Source organism: Oryctolagus cuniculus, chromosome 19, assembly GCF_964237555.1.
Source record: "Oryctolagus cuniculus chromosome 19, mOryCun1.1, whole genome shotgun sequence".
NCBI lineage: Eukaryota > Metazoa > Chordata > Mammalia > Lagomorpha > Leporidae > Oryctolagus > Oryctolagus cuniculus.
Window position 1 is genome coordinate 55,465,420 of NC_091450.1, and position 16,354 is coordinate 55,481,773.

Below are 16,354 nucleotides of genomic sequence, written 5' to 3' on the forward strand. Positions count from 1 at the left end.
GGATAGAAAATCTCTCTCATGAAAATGAAATCTTAAGGAGGAATCAAAATGAAATGCAGAAATTAGTTGAACAGGAAAGTGTGATAGTGAAGAGAAATCTAATCTCCAATTAGACTCACAGCACCTACAGGCTAGGAGGGAATGGGGAGACATTGCCCAGATACTAAGAGAGAAAAACTGCCAGCCCAGAATATTATATCCTTCAAAGCTCTCATTTGTGGATCAAGGTGAAGTAAAGACCTTTCAGAGCAAACAGAAATTGAAAGAATATGTCGCCACTCATCCAGCCCTGCAAAAGATGCTTAAAGATGTGTTAAACACAAAGATATAAGCAGGGGCATCAATATGAAAGAAGGTAAAGTAAGGAAACCTCACAGCAAAAGATCAGAGGAAGTTCAAAGCACATATTAGAAAGCATCTTTGAGAAAATGGCAGGCCAAAGTTACTACTTATCAATAGTCACATTGAACATTAATCTTTCCAACAAAGATGCATGCAGATGAAGTGAAAGGCTGGAAAAAGATATACCATGCCAACAGAAATGAAAAATGAGTGGGTGTAGCCATCTTAATATCAGACAACATAAACTTTAACACAAAAACTGTTAAGAGAGACAAAGAGGGCCACTATATGATGATTAAGGGATCAATTCAACAGGAAGATGTAAAGATTATCAATGTATATGCACCTAAATACAGGGCACTGGTTCATTTAAAAGATATGTTAAGGGACTTAAAGGGAGAGTTAGATTCCAATATAATAGTACTGGGGGACATCAATACTCCATCTCAGAAATAGATCAACCGGACAGAAGATCAACAAGGAAACAGTAGATTTAAATGACACTATAGCCCAAATGGATCTAACAGATATCTACAGAACTTTTCCTTCTACATTTAAATAATTTACATTCTTCTCAGCAGTGCATGGAACCTACTCCAGGACTGACGACATACTAGGTCATAAAGCAAATCTTAGCAAATTCAAAAGAACTAGAATCATACCATGCAGCTTCTCAGACCATAAAGGAATGAAGTTGGAAATTAGCAACTCAGGAGTCCCTAGAGCATACGCAAACACATGGAGATTGAACAACATGCTCCTGAATGAACAATGGGTCACAGAAGTAATCACAGAGAAATCAAAAACTTTCTGGAAGTAAATGAGGATAACAGCACAACATATCAAAGCTTACGGGACACAGGAAAAGCAGTGTTAAGAGGAAAGTTTATATTAATAGGTGCCTACATCAAGAAATTGGAAAGACACCAAATAAATGAGCTTTCAATGTATCTCAAGGATCTAGAAAAACTGCAGCAAACCAGACCCAAATCTCGTAGGAGAAGAGAAATAAAATAAAATCAGAGAAGAAATCAATAGGATTGAATCCAAAAAAACATTACAAAAAATCAGCCAAACAAGGAGCTGGTTTTTTGAAAAAATAAACAAAATTGACACCCCATTGGCCCAACTAACTAAAAAAAGATGACCCAAATCAATAAAATCAGAGATGAAAAAGGAAATGTAACAACAGACACCGCAGAAATAAAAAGAATCATCAGAAATTACTACAAGGACTTGTATGCCAGCAAACAGGGATCTAGCAGAAATGCATAGATTCCTGGACACATGCAACCTACCTAAATAGAACCAGTAAGACATACAAAACCTAAAAAGACCAATAACTGAGACAGAAATTGGAACAATAATAAAGGCCCTCCCAACAAGAAAAGCCCAGGACCAGATGGATTCACTGCTGAATACTACCAGACATTTAAAGAAGAACTAACTCCAATTCTTCACAAACTATTCAGAACAATCAAAAAAGATGGAATCCTCCCAAATTCTTTCTATGCAGCCAGCATCACCTTAATTCCTAAGCCAGAAAATGATGCAGCATTGAAAGAAAATTACAGACCAATATCCCTGATGAACATAGACGCAAAAATCCTCAATAAAATTCTCGCCAATAGAATGCAACAACACATCAGAAAGATCATCCACCCACACCAAGTGGGATTTATCCCTGGTATGCAGGGATAGTTCAATGTCCGCAAAACATTCAATGTGATACACCACATTAACAGACTGCAGAAGAAAAACCATATGATTATCTCAATTGATGCAGAGAAAGTGTTGATAAAATACAACACCCCTTCATGATGAAAACTCTAAGCAAACCGGGTATAGAAGGAACATTCCTCAATACAATGAAAGCAATTTATGAAAAACCCACAGCCAACATCCTATTGAATGGAGAAAAGATGGAAGACTTCTACTGAGATCCGGTACCAGACAGGGATGCCCACTCTCACCACTGCTATTAAATATAGTTCTGGAAGTTCTAGCCAGATCTATTGGGCAATAAAAAGAAATTAAAGGGATACAAATTGGGAAGGAAGAAGTCAAACTATCCATCTTTGCAGATGATAGGATTCTTTATTTAGGGGATCCAAAGAACTCTACTAAGAGACTATTGGTTCTCATAGAAGAGTTTTGCAAAGTAGCAGGATATAAAATCAATGCACAAAAATCAACAGCCAGGCTGGCGCCACGGCTCACTAGGCTAATCCTCTGCCTTGCGGCGCCGGCACACCACGTTCTAGTCCCGCTCGGGGCACCGGATTCTGTCCCGGTTGCCCCTCTTCCAGGCCAGCTCTCTGCTGTGGCCAGGGAAGTGCAGTGGAGGATGGCCCAAGTACTTGGGGCCCTGCACCCCATGGGAGACCAGGAGAAGTACCTGGCTCCTGCCATTGGATCAGCGTGGTGCGCTGGCCTCAGCACGCCGGCCGTGTCGGCCATTGGAGGGTGAACCAATGGCAAATGGAAGACCTTTCTCTCTGTCTCTCTCTCTCACTGTCCACTCTGCCTGTCAAAAAAATAAAAAAAAATCAACAGCCTTTGTATACAAAGGCAATGCCACAGGTGAGAAAGAACTGCTAAGATCAATTCCATTCACAATAGCCACAAAAACCATCAAATACCTTGGAATAAACTTAACCAAGGACGTTAAGGATCTCTACAATGAGAATTACAAAACCTTAAAGAAAGAAATAGAAGAGGATACTAAGAAATGGAAAAATCTTCCATGCTCATGGATGGGAAGCATCAATATCATCAAAATGACCATTCTCCCAAAAGCAATTTATAGATTCAATGCGATACCAATTAAAATACCAATGACATTCTTCTCAGATCTGGAAAAAAATGATGCTGAAATTCATATGAAGACAAAGGAGACCTTGAATAGCTAAAGCAACCTTGTACAACAAAAACAAAGTCGGAAGCATCACAATACCAGATTTCAGGACCTACTACAGGGCAGTTGTTATCAAAACAGCATGGTACAAGGACAGAAATCGATGGATAGACCAATGGAATAGAGCAGAAACACCAGAAATCAACCCAAACATCTACAGCCAACTTATATTTGATGAAGGATCCAAAACCAATCCCTGGAGTAAGGACAGTCTATTCAATAAATGGTGCTGGGAAAACTGGATTTCCACGTGCAGAAGCATGAAGCAAGACCGCTACCTTTCACCTTAAACAAAATTTCACTCAACATAGATTAAAGACTTAAATCTACAACCCGACACCATCAAATACTTAGAGAACATTGGAGAAATCCTGCAAGATATAGGTACCAGCAAAGACTTCTTGGAAAAGACCCGGGAAGCACAGGCAGTCAAAGCCAAAATTAACATTTTGGATTGCATCAAATTGAGAAGTTTCTGTACAGCAAAAGAAACAGTCAGGAAAGTGAAGAGGCAACGGACAGAATGGGAAAATATTTGCAAACTATGCAACAGATAAAGGGTTAATAACCAGACTCTACAAAGAGATCAAGAAACTCCACAACATCAAAACAAACAACCCACTTAAGAGATGGGCCAAGGACCTCAATAGACATTTTTCAAAAAAGAGGAAATCCAAATGGCCAACAGACACATGAAAAAATGTTCATGATCACAAGCAGTTTCACCTCACCCCTGTTAGAATGGCTCACATTCAGAACTCTACCAACAATAGATGCTGGTGAGGATGGGGGGAAAAGGGACACTAACCCACTGTTGGTGGGAATACAGACTGGTAAAGCCACTATGGTAGTCAGTCTGGAGATTCAACAGAAACCTGAACATAACCCTACCATTCAACCCAGCCATCCCACTCCTTAGAATTTACCCAAAGGAAATGAAATTGGCAAACAAACAAGCTGTCTGCACATTAATGTTTATTGCAGCTCCATTCACAATAGCTAAGACCTGGAATCACCCAAATGCCCATCAACAGTAGACTGGATAAAGAAATTATGGGAAATGCACTCTATAGAATACTATACAGCAGTCAAAAATAATGAAATCAGGTCATTTGCCACAAAATGGAGGAATCTGGAAAACACCATGCTGAGTGAATTAATCCAGTGCCAAAGGGACAAATATCATATGTTCTCCCTGATCAGTGACAACTAACTGAGCACCAAAGGGGAAACCTGTTGAAGTGAAATGGACACTATGAGAAACAGTGACTTGATCAGCACTTGTCATCACTGTTGATGTACAATGTAATACTTTATCCCTTTTAGTACTTTTTCTTCTAGTACTATTGGGTTGAACTCTGTAATTAACACACAATTATTCTTAGGTGTTTAAATTTTAACTGAAAAGTGATCCCTGTTAAATGTAAGAGTGGGAATAAGAGAGGGAGGAGATGTACATTTTGAAACATGCTCATTTGAACTTGCCCCAAATGGTGGAGTTAGAAACCTGCCAGAGGATTCCAATTCAATCCCATCAAGATTGCATGTACCAATGCCATCTCACTAGTCCAAGTGATCAATTTCAGTTGACAACTGATCACACTGATAGGTCCAAGAATCACAGGGATCACAAAAACAAGATTAGTGTCTGCTAATACTAACTGATAGAATCAAAAAGGGAGAGAATGATCCAACATGGGAAGCGGGATACACAGCAGACTCATAAAATGGCAGATGTCCTAAATGGCACTCTGGCGTCAGAATCAGCCCTTAAGGCAGTCAGATCTGGCTGAAGACCCCATGAGAGTATTTTAGGCATGGAAAGTCAAGACACTCTGGGGAAAGAAAAAAAAAGAAGACCTAAGTGGAAAATCTCTGCGAGTGAGATCCCAGTGGAAGGAACAGGGCCATCAAAGAAGGAGGTACCTTTCTCTGAAGGGAGGAGAGAACTTCCACTTTGACTATGACCCTGTCGGAATAAGATCGAAGTTGGCGAACTCAAAAGGCTTCCATAGCCTCGGCAACTCATGACTAGAGCCTAGGCAGATCATTGATGCCATAAACAAGAGTGTCAAATTGTTAAGTCAACAACAGGAGTCACTGTGTCCTTACTCCTCATGTGGGATCTGTCCTTAAGGTGTTGTCCTATGTGAAGTAATGCTATAACTAGTACTGAAACAGTATTTTACACTTTGTGTTTCTGTGTGGGTGCAAACTGATGAAATCTTTACTTAGTATATACTAAATTGATCTTCTGTATATAAAGATAATTGAAAATGAATCTTGATGTGAATGGAATGGGAGAGGGAGCTGGAGATGGAGAGGTGCGAGTGGGAGGGAAGTTATGGAGGGGAAGCCATTGTAATCCATAAACTGTACTTTGGAAATTTATATTTACTAAATACAAGTTAAAAAAATAGAAAGAAAAGAATATATTTGCAACTTAAAAAAAAACAGCAAAAAAAACACCAATCAGGTTATGAAATTGCCAAAGGAATACAACAGACAGTTCCCCATAGATACACAGATGGCCAACAAATATAGGAAAAAATACTCAACATCACAAGCTATCAGGGAAATGCAAGTCCAAACCACAATGAGATATCAGCTCACACGTATATACTGGCTAAAACCGAAAGGACAGAGAGTCACAATGAGGAGGAGGATGTGGGAAAAGGGGAACACTTACACACTGGTGGTAAAAATTTAAATTAGTGCAACTACTGTGGAAAACGATATAAAGATTTCTTAAGAAAATAAAAACAGACTTGTCATATGATGGAACAATTCCTCTACTGATATAACCCAAAATACATGAACGTATTATATCAGAGAGATACGTTCACCACAATATTTATTGCAGTATGCTTCATGGGAAAACAAGAAATTGTCAAGGACTTCAAACATCATCAGTTGAATTGATAAGAATAATTCTCTATCTCTCTCTCTGTACACACACACACACACACACACACACACAATGAAACAAACTTACAAATTCCTCTTTCCACAGACTTTTTCATGAACCCTCATGATGCTCTCTGCAGTACCTTAAATAACTAGAGCAAATGTGGGCACATAGCAGACACTCCTTTGAAAGCCAAGAAAAATATATTTACCAAGAGAAACTCCTCTGCCCATATTCTGACTTCCACAAGCCACAAACTTCATTCATAGGCTAAAACAGGTTCTCCCTGTTCCCAAGACCCCTATCAACCCAGTTTTCTTTCAGATAACTTCTTCTCCATCTCTTGGTAGTCTGCACACTTTTGTCAAATTTCCTGATTAACTCAGCACCCATTCCCCAGTCCCTCCTGAAAGTTCCCTCTACCCGCCACCTGATACCCTCCCCTCACTTTTCGTAAGGTTTCTCCCCAGGGCCTATCCTGGACCTCACACTCTGATACTCCACTAGTTCTTACAAGCAGACCTATTACAGCTCCTCCCTATTACAACTCTCCTCAAAGTTGCCTGCCTTCCTCCTCACAATCCTTCCATTTTCCTTTTCTATCATAGGATAGTGACATACAGACACAAACTGTTTTCAGCTCCCAAAACCTTGCACGCCCCAGGTTCTTCCATGGCATCTAACCCTCCACTCCCACTGCATGAAGTACTTGCAATCCCATTGTCCTTAGCCTGAAAATTTAAAACATAACAACTACTACCACGTCTCTCCAAACCCGACTCTTATGTTTTTACTCTGATTAAACATTTGACAGTATTCCTCCCAGATTCCCCTCCCACTGCCTGGACAACCAGTATTCCCTTCTTAGCATGTTCTTTGCCCCTCAATTCTCGGCAAAGCCCCAGGGAAATCATTCCCCAATATCTTATTCAACTCTGTCTCTGTGGTTCCTCTATTCTAGGAACGCTAGGTCCCCACATTTCTGTCTCCACATGTATATAGGGCTCCCACCACTTGACCTTCCTTCACAAAAGTTGGAAGTCCACTTTGCTGTCAGCCTGGCAGCCCAACCCCAGGGCACAGGGTTCCCTTCCCTTCCCTTCCCTTCTCTCCTCCTTGGGCCCAAGGGCTGCCATCAACAGGACACAGCCACATGTACTACTAACCAGTTGCTCCTGTCCAGGGTGAAGGCACAGCTGGGTTTTACCAGGAAGCCAAGGAGGTTCCAGAAATGGAAGATTACCCAGCAGCTGAACTTCCTTGTCAACTCAGTGTCCAATTTCATATCCATGAAAATGTCTACAAATAAAGTTACAAAACATTAAGAAATAAAGACGACACACAAAAATGGAAAAAATCTTGCACGTTGACTCATTGGCAAAATCAACATAATGCAAATATCCATTCTACCATAAGCAATTTACAGACACAATGGGATCCTTAGCAAAGGTCAAATAGCATTTTGCACAGATGGAGAGAAAACAATGCTAAAATTCATATGAAAACAGAGAACATCTGAATAGAGAAGGCAACCTTATACAACATTGACAAAACTTGAAGCATCACAATAACAGATTGCAAGACACAGCACAGGACAGTTACAATCAAAACAGCTTGCTATAGGCAAAAAAAAAAATGACAACAATGGAACAGAAAAGAATGGAACAGAAAATATAACAATGGGACAGAAAGGAAACACCTGAAATAACACACACATCTACAACTAATCTATCTTTCAAGAAGGAGCTAAAGATCAATCCCAGGTTCAAAGGACCATTTCTTTATAAAAAGGTCCTGAGAAAACTGGACCTCCACATGCACTACTATGAAAGAAGACCCATACTTTACACCTTATACAAAAAGCAACTAAAACACGTCAAGGAACAAAATCTAAAACTCAATATCATCATATTATTAGAGAACATTGGGGAATACTGGAAAACATTGGCTTAAAGAAAGATTTCTGGGAAAAAAATGCCAGTAGCACAATAAAAGCTGAAACAGACAAATGTGATTCCATCAAGCTGAGAAGCTTCTGCACTACAAAAGGAACACTCAGAAAAGTAAAGAGGCAACCAAAAGGATGGGAGAAACTATTTGCTAACTATGAAACTGATAAAAGATTAATATCCAGGCCAGCGCTGCCACTCAATAGGCTAATTCTCCACCTGCAGCGCTAGCACTCTGGGTTCTAGTCCCGGTCAGGTCGACAGATTCTGTCCCTGTTGCTCCTCTTGCAGTTCAGGCTCTGCTGTGGCCAGGAGTGCAACGGAGGATGGCCCAAGTCCTAGAGTCCTGCACCTGCATGGGAGACCGGGAGAAGCACCTGGCTCCTGGCTTCGGAGCAGCGTGGTGTGCCAGCCGCAGCAGCCAATTGGGGGTGAACCAATGGAAAAAGGAAGACCTTTCTCTCTGTTTCCCTCTCTCTCACTGGATAACTCTGCCTGTCAAAAAACAAAGATTAATATCCAGCATCTAAAAAGAGCAAAGTGAAGAGGCAACCAAATGAATAAGAGAAAATAATCTGCCAACTATGAAACTTATAAAAGATTAATATCCACAATCTACAAAGAGTTCAAGGAACTCAACAGCAACAAAACAAAAATTCCATTTAAAAATAGGCAAAGGACTTGAACAGGCATGTTTCAAGAGAGGAACTTCATATGGCCAACAGACACATGAAAAACGGCTCAGGATCGCTAGCCATCAGGTTTCACCACACCACAGTCAGAATGGCTCTCATACTAAAATCAACAAACAATAAATGCTGCTGAGGATCTGGCACTATGCTACCCTAATACACTGTTGGTAGAAATGTAACCTGGGGAAGCCACTGCCTAACACAGTATGGAGATACCTCAGAAAGCTGAAAATAAATCTACCATATGACTCAGCAATCCTCCTGGTGATTTACCCCTAGGAAATGAAATCAGCAGATTTTAAAGGGTTATCTGTACCTCCAGGTTTACTGCAGCTCAGTTCACAATAGCTGAGATACGGAATCAAACCTGATGTCCATGAACTGATGACAGGAAGTGGAGAGTCTCCAGAAGAGCAAGGTTGCCTGGCAGCTGAGGGTCAGTGTCCACTCTGCGTTAGTTTCACTTCCCAGTCCTTCTTGGGGGGGAGGCGAGGCAGACAGCTGCATCATGGCTTCCTCACACCTGAGCCCCTGCCCAGCCCCCGCTGCCTCTGAACCAGTGGATTTGCAGGGAAAACACTGCTGGGAAGCACCGGGATCCCACATCCTTTGAGGCAGGCCCTGGGCATCTCTCTGTCCATAAACTTAAACACAACAAGTCCATCCTGCACTCTACAAGCCTACTGAACCACTACTGGCAATGCCAGCCAACAACGACACTGCCTTGGATATAGCCTACTTCTCCCCTAGGCCTACTGCGCAAGTACCATCCAACTAACACCCATCCCTTCCTCCCAGAAACACAGCGTCAGCAGAACAGGCCGCACTGCCTTGAAGAACCAGGGGCTGCAGCCTGAGCCCCAGCCTGACATGCCTTTCCTGTGCTCACCATCATCAGGAGCACTCCAAGGGCATCGTTGCTCCCAATCCAGCCCACCAGAAGCTCAGGGCAGTGTGGAGCTCTCTACACCTCCCGGGCTAACACCCAGCCACTCCCACATGGTGCACAGCTCTGCCAAACTGCCCATGGTCACGGCTACTGAACGGCAGATACCTGCCCAGCATCCTTGGCCTGGTCAGTGCCAGGGTTGCTGCCCGGAGTCAGACAAACAAGTGCACAATGTGTTATGCCCCTGACAGGGAGGTAGGGTAGGGACTATCACTGTGTACCTAAATTGTATTTATGAAATGCATGGAATTTGGATCTCTTAACTAAAAAACAGTATCTTACAAGAACACCTGAACTGTCTTCTCTTGGTCGTTTCCTAGCCCCTCCCCTATGTCAAAATTGTAGGTGACACAGTTGCTCATCACTTTGTCCCTGAGAACAGGCTGCCTTGTTTGAAATCCTAACTCAGAACATTTCATCCCACAACTTGCAGAATACATATTCTTCTCATCAGTCCCTGGAACTTTCTCTAGGACACAACATATGATAGGATATAAAGCAAGCCTAGAAAACTCAATAACTGAAATCAGTTCATGCATCTTCTATGATCAAAATGAAAGGAAACAGGAAATCAACAACTTAGGAAACTCCAGAACATATGCAAACACGTGGAGTCCGAGCAACATGCTCCTGAATGAATGGTTGGTCTTAGGAGAAATCAAAATGAAAATCCAGAAATTTCTGGAAATGATTAAAGATAACAGTACAACATAGCAAAACGTATGGGACACAGCAAATGCAATGTTAACAGGAAACTTTATAACAACTTGTGCCTACAACAAGATATTGGAAAGGAATCAAATAAATGAGCTTTTCAATGCATCACAAAATCTAGAAAAACAACGTATCAAACTCCAAATTAGTAGGATGACAGAAATCATGGAAATTTGAGAAGAAATGAACAAAGCTGAAGAAAAACATTATAAAAGATCAATGAGGCCAGCGCCGTGGCTCAATAGGCTAATCCTCCACTTGCGGCGCTGCCACACCGGATTCTAGTTCTGGTCGGGGTGCCAGATTCTGTCCCGGTTGCACCTCTTCCTGTCCAGCTCTTTCCTGTGGCCCGGGAGTGCAGTGTAGGATGGCCCAAATGCTTGGGCCCTACATCCGTGTGGGTGATCTGGAGGAAGCACCTGGCTCCTGGCTTCAGATTGGCACAGTACACCAGCCAGAGCGGCCATTTGGAGAATGAAGCAACGAAAAGGAAGACCTTTCTGTCTCTCTCTCTGTCTAAATCTGCCTGTCCAAAAAAAATAAAAAGATCACTGATATGAAAATCTGGTTAAAAAATATTTTTTAGAAAATTGCTGAAAATCTCCAAAACAACAACAACAGCAAAACAGGAATAAGACCCCAATCAGTAAAATCAGAAATGAAAAACAAACTGTAATAATAGAAACCCAATAATAAAAACAACTATCTGGAATTCCTACAATGTACTGTTTGCCAATGAATTGGAAATTCTTGGAAAATCTCCCTCACTCCATAAATCTGCCTTTCAATTAAATAAATATTTAAAAAACAGAATGGGGACATGTTGGAAGCATTCCCAACTACGATCTGGAATCAGACAAGGATGCACTCTCATTACTGCTATTCAAGATAGTTCTGGAAGTTTTAGAGCCATTAGGCAAGAAAAAGAAATCAAATGGATACAAATTGGGAAGGAGGAAGTCAAACTATCCCTCTTTCAAAAGGACATGATTTTATCAATGGGGGAACCCAGAGACTCCACTACGAAACTATTAGAACTCATAACAGTGTTTGGAAAAGTGGCAGGAAATAAAATCAACACACAAAAATCAATAGAATTTGTATACACACAATATCAGGGCTGAGAAACAACTTTGAAAATCCATTCCATTCACAATAGCTACTAAAATTTAAATACCTTTAAATAAACGAAACCAAGGAGCTTGAAGATTTACAAAGCAACTCCAATACTTTTCCAACTATTTCAAAATAATGAACTGGATCAAATAAGATTCAACTCTAACAAACACTTTTTGAGAGGCCGGCATTACTTTAACCACAAAAGATAACAAAACATGAAATACAAAGAAAACTGAAGGCCTATATGCATAATGAAAAAGATGCAAAGATTCTTAACAAAATTCTAGCCTAACAAAACCAAAACCACATGCTGAAGCTCACATAAAACCTTCAATTGGAATTTATATCAGAAATGCCATGATGTTCCACATTTGCAAATTAACAAACATGATGAATTTTATCAAAATAATGGAAGAATAAAACCACATTGTCTGGGCTGGCGCTGTGTTACAGAGGGTTAAAACCAAAACACATAATGCCGGCATCTCATATGGGTGCCATTTAGCATCCAGGCTGCTCCACTTTCAATCCTGCTCCCTCCTAACATGCCTGGGAAAATGTCGGAGGATGTCCCAATTAGCTGGGGCCATGCAGCCACATGGGAGACTTGGAACAAGGTTCTGGATCCTGATGGCTCAGTTTGGCCATCAAGGTCTTTTGGGGAATGAACTAGCAAACAGAAGACCTCTCTCCCTCCCTCCTTCTCTTTTGCTCTTGCTCTACCTATATCTCTCTGTATAAATCTTGCAAACAAATGAAATAAATCTTTTGAAAACCACATCATCTAATTAGATACAGATATCAGTAGAATAAAAAATGATTAAAAACTACACAAAATATACACAAAAGGAATACATATCAATATCATAAAGGCTATGTATGACAAACCAACAGCCAATGTCACGCTGGATGGGGAGAATGTGAAATCATTTTGTCAAACATATAACAACACAAAGATGTCCCTTTTACCACTCTTACTGAATGCAGTCTCCATATGGGAGACCTGGAAGAAACTCCTGACTCCTAGCTTTGGATCAGCCCAGCAATGGGCCCTGTGGCCATTTCGGGAGCAAACCAGCAGATGGAAGACCTCTATCTCTGTGTTTCCCTATCTCTGGATCTCTGCCACTTAAGAATATATATTTTTTCGAAAAAAGATCACTACGCAGCTCACGTGGAACTTGCCCACCCTACCTTTAACTGATGAAGAATTAAGAGTGGGAACAAGAGAAGGAGGAAGAAGAAGGCTGGGAGTGCAGGCTTGAGAGATGCTAGCATGGGAAGTAGTATCAGTATGTTTGAATCTGTATATAAGAAATACATGAAATTTACATACCTGATATAAAATTTTAAAAAGTACATAATCTTCTAACCAGACTAACAAAAATGATAAAAACTCCAGTAAATAAAATTACAGAAAAAAAGCAGAGATTATAATCAACATCACTGAAACACAAGGTTTCAGAGAAATTGCTATTCAGTACTATATGCTAATAAACTGGAAAACTAGAAGAAACAGAGGAATCCCTGGATAACAAATACACTTAACCTACTAAGATTAAATCCAGAAGATATAGACAACCTAAAAAGACTCATAAAAATCAATGAAAACTAAAACACCCACCAAAAACACTGCTAGAACTGACTAAATAAATAAGTTAGAGGTTACAAATAAACATACCTTGTAATCCGCAGTCCTGTCCTCCAGCGCAAGCCCAGCCACCCGCTTCTCCGCTTCCCACAGCTGAGCCGCCGCCCGCCCCCATGGCCGCCCAGCCTGCGGACATGAGTGTCTACACTGCTCCGAGGAGCCACGACCCCCCACCCCGCGACGAGGTCCCAGGCCTCTCATTGTTTCATAAGAAAAACTCACCTTCACTCCCGCACTCTCTGGGCCAGTACAGCTGCCGAAAACGCCGCCATCAGCCGAGAATTCCGGCAGCCGACGACATGCCGCCACCAGCAGATAATACCGTCTTGCTCTCCACCAGGCCGACTGCGCAAGCGCCAGCCATCTAGGACCCGCCTCTTCCTCCCAGTAAGCACAGCAGCACCGGAAGCGGCCAGGCAGCGTCAAAAACGTGGGTGACAGCAGTCTTGGCTCCGGGCTAAGACTGTGTTGATCTCCGATGTGCTCCAGGTAAGAAACGTTTTCTGGTAAAAAAAAAAAAAAAAAAAAAAAGAAAAGAAAAAAGAAAAACCTGTCATTTGCAAAAAGGAAAAAAATGGATGCAACTGTAAAACCTTACACTTTAAAATAACCCTTTCCAAAAAAAGACAAACACTGTATATTCTCCCTGATCTGTGGTAACAGAGTACCTAAAAGGTGATCTATATTAGTGATATTGATACTTTGACGTACAATGATTTAGACAACTCTTGTCTTGCAGATAGAATGATTTTGAACAAACCATGTCTTGCCTCTTCAGGAACAGATTTTTTTTTAATTCTTTCAAACTGTTGAATTCTTTACATAGTGCAGGCTTTATATTATGAGTATAAAATAATTGAAAATAGATTTTTGTATAAAATAAGAATGGGAATCGTGGATAGAGGATGAAGAGGGATGGGAAATAGGGCCGGTGCTGTGGCCAAGCAGGTTAACACCCTGGCCTGGAGCACCAGCATTAAATATGGGCGCCAGTTTGAGACTGGCTTCTGTACTTGCGATCCAGCTCTCTGCTATGGCCTGGGAAAGCAGTGGAGGATGGCCCAGGTCCTTGGGCTCCTGACCCATTGGGAGACGCAGAAGAAGCTCCTGGCTCCTGGCTTCAGATCAGCACAGCTCTGACCATTGTGGCCAATTGAGGAGTGAACCATCGGATGGAAGACCTCTCTATGCCTTTCCTCTCTCTAACTCTGACTTTCAAATAAATAAATAAATAAATAAATCTTTAAAAAAATGAAGAGGGATGGGAGCATGTTCGGGTCGGTGGGTAGGAGTGAGCGAGGGTAGAGTGGGAATAATTAATGTTTCTAAATTTGTATATATGAAATACATCAAGTTTGAATACTTTAAATCAAGTTTCCAGGTAAAAAAGGGAGGTAAAATTTTGAATGATTCATTATGAGAGAGAGAGCTAGAGATAGCTCTCATCTACTGAGTCACTCCCCAAATGCCCTCAAGATGGGACTAAAGCTGAGAAGTAGGATCTTCATCCACGTCTCCCACATGGTTGACAGGAACTAAGGCCTTGAGCCACCCTCCAGGATACACAATAAGGTAGGCCATAAGTCTCAGCTAATTCAACAAATATCAAAATCATACCATGCATCTTCCACAACTACATGGAATGAAGGGGCGAATGACCACACCAAGAACCTCAAGAACATATACAACCACATGGAGACTGAACATGCTCCTGAATGAACTGTGAGTCAGAAAAAATTAAAAAAAGATGAAAACGAATAAAGATGACAGTATAACATATCAAAACTTATCAGATACTGGAAAGTTTAGAGAAATTGGTGGCTATACCAAGAAATTGGAAAAGAATCAAATAAGTGAGCCACCAATGTAGCACCCTTGAAAAAAAATGAAATCAAATGCAAAATTATCAAGAGGAAAGAGATATATAAATTAGAGGAGAAATAAACAAAATAGAAAGCAAAAAAGAATATAAATCTCAGTGAAATGAAGAACTTGCTTAAAAAATTTATACACTCTTGGTCCAACTATCCTTAAAAAAAAAGAAGACCCCAATCAGTAAAATCAGAGATGAAAAATGAAAGGTAACAACAGATACCACAGATGATTAAAAGACTTACCCATCAGGAGCTAATACAAAGGACTGTATGCCAACCAATCAAAAAGTCTGTCTCTCCTACTCCATCTATAATTCTGCCTCACAAATAAATAAATAAAACTTTCAAATAAACCATAGGCTTATTTCAATAGATGCAGAGCAAGCATTTGACAAAATACAACATCCTTTCATAGTGAAAACCTTAAGGAAACTGAGTATAATAAGAACATTGCTCAACATAATCAAGGCAATTTATGACAAACCTATAGACAGCATCTTATGAATGGGGAAATGTTGGAAGCATTCCTGTGAAGAGCTGGAATCAAGGATGACAACTTGTGTCCTTGCTATTCAAAATAGACCTGGAAGTTTTAGCCAGACCTATTAGGCAAGAAAAAGAAATCAAAGGATACAAACTGGGAAGGAGGGAGTCAAATTACCCCTACTTGCGGGTGACAGGATTCTATATATAGGGGAAATAAGTCTCCACTAAGAGATTACTGGAATTCATAAAAAGAGTCTGGGGGAGTGCCAGGATACAAAATTAACACAAAAATCAATAGTCTATGTATAAAATGCCATGGCTGGGAAAGAACTTCTAAGATCAATCCCATTCACAATTGCTACAAAAAAATTAAACACCATGGGATAAAATTAATCAAGGATGCCAAAGTATCTAATATGAAAATTAGCAAACATTAGTGAAAGAAACAGAAGACACAGAAAATGGAAAAATCTTTAATATTCAAGGACTAAAATAATCAATATAATCAAAATGTCCATAGTACCAAAAGCAATTTACAAATTCATGTGATCCCAATTAAAATGCCAATTACATTCTTTTCAGATCTAGGGGAAAAAGATGCTAAAATTCAAATGGAAACACAAGAGACCCAGAATAGCTAATGGAATCTTATATGTGAACAACAAAGTCAGAAGCATCACAATACCAGAATTCAAGACATACTTCAGGACAGTTACAAACAAAACAGCCTGATACTGGCAAAGAATAGACATG

At 40.5% G+C, this 16,354-nt stretch overlaps 1 protein-coding gene across 1 annotated transcript in view; it reads right to left on the minus strand.

The window, feature by feature from the left end:
• Nucleotides 1-16,354, minus strand: part of LOC138846894 (glutamate receptor ionotropic, NMDA 2A-like) — a 171,441-nt gene that overhangs the window by 104,132 nt on the left and 50,955 nt on the right. The window contains exons 9-10 of the mRNA XM_070063914.1: nt 13,464-13,744; nt 7,334-7,466 (exon numbers count right to left, since the gene is read on the minus strand). The gene's annotated coding sequence lies outside the window, so the exon portion shown is untranslated. The remainder of the gene's footprint in view (nt 1-7,333; nt 7,467-13,463; nt 13,745-16,354) is intronic.